This window comes from Suncus etruscus, chromosome 3, assembly GCF_024139225.1.
Source record: "Suncus etruscus isolate mSunEtr1 chromosome 3, mSunEtr1.pri.cur, whole genome shotgun sequence".
Lineage (NCBI taxonomy): Eukaryota > Metazoa > Chordata > Mammalia > Eulipotyphla > Soricidae > Suncus > Suncus etruscus.
The window spans coordinates 81,438,875-81,446,735 of record NC_064850.1 but is presented as its reverse complement, the minus strand read 5'-3'; the positions used below and the strand labels follow the sequence as shown (position 1 = coordinate 81,446,735).

At 38.9% G+C, this 7,861-nt stretch overlaps 1 non-coding gene across 1 annotated transcript; it reads right to left on the bottom strand.

Moving 5' to 3' along the window:
* Positions 1 to 3,423: 3,423 nt before the first annotated feature.
* On the bottom strand, positions 3,424 to 3,553 carry LOC126005037 (small nucleolar RNA SNORA22). Its single transcript, XR_007494221.1, has one exon. It is a non-coding gene; the product is annotated as a small nucleolar RNA SNORA22 (small nucleolar RNA).
* Positions 3,554 to 7,861: the final 4,308 nt, after the last annotated feature.

The following is a 7,861-nucleotide window of genomic DNA, read 5'->3' as shown; positions in this document are numbered from 1 at the left end:
TCCAAATAAGGCAAGTGGGCAATACTTCTTGCAGTATCCATGGAAACATCTTGTGACCTTCTAGCTGCATTTCTAAACTTTTAACAGATATAAGGTGGGGGCAATGTTCTTACAGAAATAATTTTGTACAGACAATGTAACATATACACATAATAACTGCCTTGTTGACTCCGGAATGTAGTTGAGGGAGTAAGACCTCATTTCTGGGAATGGTACCGGGCCGTGTTGCTCTCCTCCGGGCTACAAGATTAATTATACTTTGCAGCTGCACATTCCTTTCTCTTTGGCCCAAGAACTTACAGCAAGACTGCACGTAGCCTTTAGGTGAAAGGCTGAACTAAGGCAGAAAGTATAGCAAAATAACCTCAAACAAGTCACAGTCCCCAACATCTCCCCCTTTCTCTTCTAATAAAAGAAGGAAAGTCGTGAGCGGGTGGAAGAACCGTGTCTTAGGCTACAAGGTTTGACCAGGTCGGACACGGCCAAAGCCGCATTTAAAAGATGGCTACAGGCGCTGTGGGTGTGCACAGAGATTTGAATTATGCGTTGTAGCTTTTTAGGGCTGTGTCCTAACTGGGACCTTGCTAATCCCGTCGTAGGTATCTCCACAGCCGAGAGCACAAGTACCGGAGCGAGCTCCGTTTGTTAGCTATGCGCTCTATCTCCTGAAAACTTAGTGGCTGGAAGGGCGGCTTGGTGACAATAGCCAAGTTTTCACAGGAGTCACGTGGGGTTAGATGCTGGTAGTTGACCTGAATAGAGGTTTTTGCCTTTTCATCTACCTGGTTCTTAATAAAGGCAGTGATTTTGCGGAAAATCCATGGGCCAAGAGAAAAGAGCAGCATGAGGCTAATAAGAGGGCCCAAAATAGTGGACAGTAATGTATGTATCCAAGGAGAAGAGAAAAACCAACCCTGTTACCAACCTTGTTCTTGGTCAAAACGTTTCTGGAACTCCTTCATACCGTTACCAATACGTAGAACACTATCCCTGATTAATCCAGTTTTTTCTTTAAATACACAGCATTGTTCGTTAAGGGCCACACAGACTCCCCCCTCTTTCATAAGGGCGAGATCTAAACCACGACGATTTTGAAGCACAACATATGCAAGGGAACTAACAGTATCAGTGAGAAATTGTAAGCTATGTTTGATTTCATTAATGTTTCGTTTTACAGCCTGAGTGAGAATGCGAAAATTGGATTGAGTGGAAACAAGGGAGTAAATTTCTATGCCAGCACCAGTAGTGGCGCCAACAGCAAGGAAGACTGCAAGGGTGACAGTTGTAAAGGGCTCGCGACGTCGTTGAAAGACGGAAGGATAAGAGTAGGGGTTGAGGAGAGAAGCTAAGCTAACAGCGTTCATAATCTGGGTCTGTGAGGGCTAGAGCAGAGGCATTTATAAGATTTAAAATAACTTGAGAGGAGGAGGATGGGCCAGAAGGCAGAGTCCGTAGCTCACAACTTGCCCAACAGTGAGTTAATGACGCTGAGGCTGAACTTTCCAGAGAAGAAGTTTAGAGTCATTGGTGTAGATAGGAGATTTAAACGTTGTGATGCTTTCATAAAACAGCGAAACCGGTGAATTGCAGATTTAACAGTGTTCATAGCTGGTGTTGGAGAGCGCTTGGGTAGAGGCATTGACCATTTGCAGGATGAGGATAAAGGTGGAAACCGGACCAACAGGTTTGATGGTTATTCTAGGCATTAACAAAGCTAAAACATAACAATCATGATAAGCAAGAAACATTTCAGTAACAATATGGGGAGAAAATCCAGTGGAACAAACAAAATAAGTGGAGTTGGGGGCTTCAATGAAGATGGAAGAGTTGTTAACAATAATGGTTTGATTGCAAATGTCTGATTGTAGAACAGGGGGGCACATATATGGTTTGAGTAAGCAAAGTTCCACGACCGTGACTTGTTTGCAATGGAGGTTGTTGGTGGCAGTGGTGGGCATCCAAGGCAGCTAGGCAGAGTGCTCAATTCAGCATTGTCAAAGGTGGAGTCAGTTAGAAACAGGTTTGCAGGAATGGCGGCTAGCAGGAGGTTTATAAGAAAACAGCTTGGCAGGAGGCAAAATGGTTACTTTATATAAAAATTAAGAATTTACTTAGTCCTTTGGCTTGGGTTTACAGGCAGAAAACATTAGCAATTTACATTACACTAGTTATTTTTGAATACCACGGGAATGTTATTTGACTTCTGTTAGACTTTGGCATAAAAGAAAATTTATAATTAACAATTGCCAATTAAAAAAAAATTTTTAAACAATATAAAGGATCTTTTTTAAACTTTTAGTTATTATGTTAAAGCTGGATGCTATTTTTTAGCCATAAATACATATTCTATAGGCTTGAACTTACACATAACAGGAAAGCCGGGTGACTGCAAAGTCCAGAAATTCTCCAGGGAAAAGTTATCCCCGATGGCCATTGAGAAATCTGGGGTTTGCCATCCCCACACCCTCCGCCATGTTCTTAGAAGGACAAAGCTAGCTTAATACATCATTTTTAACACATGATTTTTAGTTGCAACATGCCAGTTTGTGAACTGACCAGACCGAACCAGGTTGAAAAAATTAATTGAAATTTGAAAAATGGATAAGGCTTTAAAAATTGTATTATTATAAAATGTAGAGATATCAAATAAACAGACAAAACAAAACAACACTAAACACAACATTTTACACTTGTGGCCACTTTCATTCATCACAACAGACACATGAACAGACAAAAGGATTGATTTAAGACTTATTTATAAAAAATTGACAAGCGCTTTTAAATATTTAGCTAGCATGTTTGTGAGAAGAAAAAAAATTTTTGTAGAAAAACTTTTTTAGTTTTGAGAAGTACTTAATGTAGATGGAGTGGAACTTTGCTGAAAATAAATTTTAAGGTTTAGATTTAACACAAAACATTTTTAAAACAATTTTAATTTGAAGTTTAAAACATTAAGTAAAATGGTTAATGAGCACTGTAGAAGGAGTCTTCACTCTGAAGTATGAAATGATTTGCTGTAAATGAATAGGTTTTCTTTAAATTGGTTTTGCAGTAGAACAGTAAGACAGCTGCAATAAAGTGTTAAAATTTTTATGATTAAACACAATAGCATGAACTATGATTATTAAAGGTATAAAAACTGATTTTAAAAAACAAACAACTGTTTTTACTATGAAGACTTTATGTGAATAATTTGTAAAAAATATTATATACCAAATTAACTAAATGCTTAGATTATTATAAAATATAGTTAAAGACATCTGATACATTTACACACCTAGAACTTAAGACTAAAATTATATTTAATACTAGTTAATTTGCTTATAAAGTTTAGTTACTTTTATATATTACTTATAAAATTATATATAATATATTTTTCATTTATATTATTTTTTCACTGCGACACAAATATACAGATTTGTATAATGTGCTGATATTTTGAATGCACTTAAAATAATAGTTCTTTCAATGCAGAAATAAAGAACAACGATTGCTGTAGCACAAAGTTAAAACTAAGGGTACTATAAAGCACACCTAGGTGTTTACTGTGCATTAAATTAACTATATTGTTTAAAAAGGCTAACCACATTATTTTTCACATAATTTTGTAAATACTTTAAAAATTAAAATAAAACTTTTAATAGAAATATAAGACTTAAATTTAACACTTTTGTGTTCGTTTGGATTTTAAAACACAAAGAAGTTTTTTTTTTTACCAATATTTTGTTATCTGTAAAGTGACAGAATTATGACCTTGCTGTAAAATTTTCTGAGAGGCATGAAAAAAAAAGTTTATTGCCGTTATTTTCCTGTTGCTTTTTAATGTTTTAATAATTACTTTACACCACTTAATGCACTAAACCTAATAACACATATCTGACGAAGTGTAGGGCTGACAAGGTGAAGCAGAGTCTTTCACTGATAACTCGGGGAGGGGCCAGCACAGTTAACAGCAGGAAGGCTAGAGGCAAATTATTTACAGTCCGCAGGGTGTAATGATATAGAGAAAAAAAAAAGCAATCTTTTAAGATTAATTACTAATTTATTGGAATTAGAGGGAATGGCAACCGAAGAGGGGAGTCTGGGTTGCAAAAGCACCATGGGGATCATGGTTTTATTAATTGATTTGAGAATATGCAAGAGATGCCACTTTTCAGATTTCTTTTGAATAACAAAGATTGGGTATTTCAAGGTGAATTGGAAGGCTTAAAGTGGGAGTGGCAGGGCCTGAGCTGGCTGTTTCCCAAGGCTGGCAGGAAAGAGGCTGAAGGAGGCTGAGGACTGGTTTGAGCAAAATGTACTGAGTAAAGGGTACATTAGGCTCAGAAGTTTTAACAGCAAAGTGTAGATATCGCAAGGTTTTATGGCTTAGCAGCTGATACTTTGTAATTATCCTGCTCACTGTGCCCTTAGAATTTTTTGTAGGCACTGCAGCAGTTTCTGTTTTATGGCACTCAGCCTGACTTTTATTAGTTTGTTTCTTTGAATTCTCAAGAGGGGGGGCCTGGCCATAGAATTCAGTGGGCAGAGGACAGACAACTATAGATTTAGGAGGGGGGGGGAAACGCCTGAAGGGCAGAAACCTGTGAATTAAGAGAAGCAGCCTGTTTTTGAAGGCTTAAGATTTGTTTAAGATTTTTAATTTGGCCAAGTAGTTTCATATCTATAGCTTTAAGAGGGGGAGCGGTGAGAGGAGGGAATCTGCCATGGTTAGGGACTGAGCGTTCTCCGCGGTGGAGGCTGCTGAGCAGGCGGGGGAAGACTTTTTCCATTAGGGAGAAAGACAGGAAAGGTAGCGCTGGTTTTTGAGCCAAGAGCATTATCAAGTTTGTTAGAGAGGTGAGAGACTATGGATGTAATTGTGGTGAGTTGGGAACTCAAGTCAGAAAAAGGGGGGGGAGGGAGAAAGCAGCAACAGTTTGTTGCCGGTGTGGGGGAGCTGCTGGAATGCTGGCTCTGGGGAGCGACTTCCAGGCATAGAGGGCAGCAAGAGCCATGTTGGCAAGCTGGGACCTGGAAAGTGTGTGCTGTACCTTTAAGGTATGAAAAGAGGCGAGGCCAGCTATAAGAGCTTAGAGATCAGGATTCCTGCCTATCTGCAAGGGCTTTGCAATGAAAAAAAAGTTAACTTCCCAAGAGACAAAGAGTTCAGCTATTAGATTCTAAGCAGGAGAGCGTGTAAGGGGCTTGGGGGCCATAGGAGGTTACGGCTTGAAATGGCTCTTTGAGGCTTTTCCAATTAAAGGCTTTGTATTGTTGCAATTGCTGGCTAAGGAGGGGAGGGTGGTAAGGGGAGTAAAGGTTTTGGTGGAACAGGGACGGAGCTGAAGCTAGGGAAGTGAAGGGCTGTTTAGGATTTTGCACAGAGGGTGCAGTGGCAGAAGTAAAGATGAAGGGTCAGAAGAGGAAGGAAACTGAGAGACAGAGTCAGAGCGAGAGGGAGCCCAGGAACACTAGATTTTTGGCAAACATCATGAACAAACATTAAAAAATTACAAATATCTTTTTTGGTAACCTCTATATGTCTGCGTTTCAATTCAGACTGTATATCTCGAATGAATTTAAGCTCAGTACTCAATGCGGCACCCATGGTAGCGGATCCTATGGGTGAAGCCCCAAAAGCCAATCAGGGGCGGCGATCAGAACGACTGGAAAAACTGCAGTTTAAATTTTTGATTAAGGCTAACTCGTTTCAACGCCTACCCTGATGAGGTATTTCCTGCGATTTACGAAACAGCTCCGGACTCGCCGACCTGTAGTCGTTCGGGGTGTGGCGGTGGTCTTCGAGCCCAGCGTTGGGCGCCAAAATGCGGGGTCCTGAAGCCCCCCAGGGGGGCCCGGCCAGCAGGAATTAGCTGGGAAGGCTTCTCAGACAACCGCACCTTTATTTAGCTGGACAGAAGCACGACCACACCTGTAAAAAATCTGAGAGAGGTTAATAATAAAGACCCAAGGCAATGTCTCACTGCTCAAGGGCGTTTATTGAGGTCCAGCACCTCTTTATATAGGGAAGGTGAAGGAGGCAGGCAAAAGGCAATGTCAATCATTCTTTTTGCATGAAAATTACTTCATTATTCCAAATAAGGCAAGTGGGCAATACTTCTTGCAGTATCCATGGAAACATCTTGTGACCTTCTAGCTGCATTTCTAAACTTTTAACAGATATAAGGTGGGGGCAATGTTCTTACAGAAATAATTTTGTACAGACAATGTAACATATACACATAATAACTGCCTTGTTGACTCCGGAATGTAGTTGAGGGAGTAAGACCTCATTTCTGGGAATGGTACCGGGCTGTGTTGCTCTCCTCCGGGCTACAAGATTAATTATACTTTGCAGCTGCACATTCCTTTCTCTTTGGCCCAAGAACTTACAGCAAGACTGCACGTAGCCTTTAGGTGAAAGGCTGAACTAAGGCAGAAAGTATAGCAAAATAACCTCAAACAAGTCACAGTCCCCAACACATCCCCTTCCCTGTGGGACAATATTTGTATCGGGGCCCTGTGAGCCAGAGCTTCACGCATTTTTTTAATCTAGGAGGCAGCAAAATAAGTTAGTGGCCAGGTTCTAAGGTCAATAAATAACAGTACCAGTAAGGACTATTTGAGTGAACCCTGTTTAAAATATCCATGATGAGTCCCACTAATTTTATAATACTGTTTACACACACATAAGATGCCATATATGCATCATCTATAGATCCCCCTCATAACAGTGTGTCCTCCACAGATCCCCCCATAACAGTGCGTCATCCTCAGTTTTGCTTCCTTATTATCAGAAATCAAAGCATTTTTTCTCAAGGATGTTTACTATCCAGAATTAACAAATGATCAGTGGATTCAAAAACTGTATTTCATGGTGGATGTTACTTCACATCTAAATCAGCTTAATCATAAACTACAGGGGAAAGGAAGCACAGTGTTTTCGATGTTAGAAGTTATTTTGTTTAAAAACAAATTATCTGTTTTTGCTCAAGATTTTGACAGAGAAACTTTGATTCACTTTCCAAGCCTGTTGAAACATCGCCAAGAAAATAATTCTAATGTTGACATTACCTATTTTAAAACAGCACTTTTAAATATGAGGAAGCTTTTCTCAAGAGGTTTCAGGATTTCAGAAACAGCAAAGCAATTGTTGGCCTTTGTTAAAAAAAACCTCTGGATGCTACTGTAACAGAATTAAATTTTCCTCCCTTTAATATTGATATTAGCAACTTTGAAATGCAATTGCTGGATTTAAAAAACAAAGAACTGTGGAGCTCAAAATTTGAATGTATTTGTGCTAATTTTGAAAGATTGGAGAAACGGAAATGTGAACTTAGTTCAGAGCACAAGTGATCTTCTTTGAAAGACCTGGAGAAGGAAGATATGTTGATTTTTAACACCTGGAATAGTATTCCTGACTCATATAATCAACTAAAAAAGCTAGCGTTTGCTGTTCTTTCCTTGTCTGGGTCTACATATTTATGCAAACAGTCATTTTCAAGCATGAGTCTTATCAAGAGTAAATTGAGAAATCATCTCATCTACGAGAACCTGGACTCGTGCCTAAAATTAAAAAAAAAAACAACATACAAATCTGCCTTAAACTATCCAAGGAAATGTAAGGCCAATGTTCACATTAGGTTTGTGACTTTGTCATTCTTTGTCAGCACGTAATTTTCTAAACATTGTAAGGCAAATTGTATGAAATTTAGCATTATTGATAAATAATATCGTTCTAAAGTTTTTGTTTTATTAGTTGTGTTGTTATCCTGCTGACCTATGTGGATACTTGCATGCAGAATATTCTCAATAAAAACTTATTGAAACTAAAAACAGTGCACCATCCTATGTATTTTCAGTTTTAAAAATGTGGCTC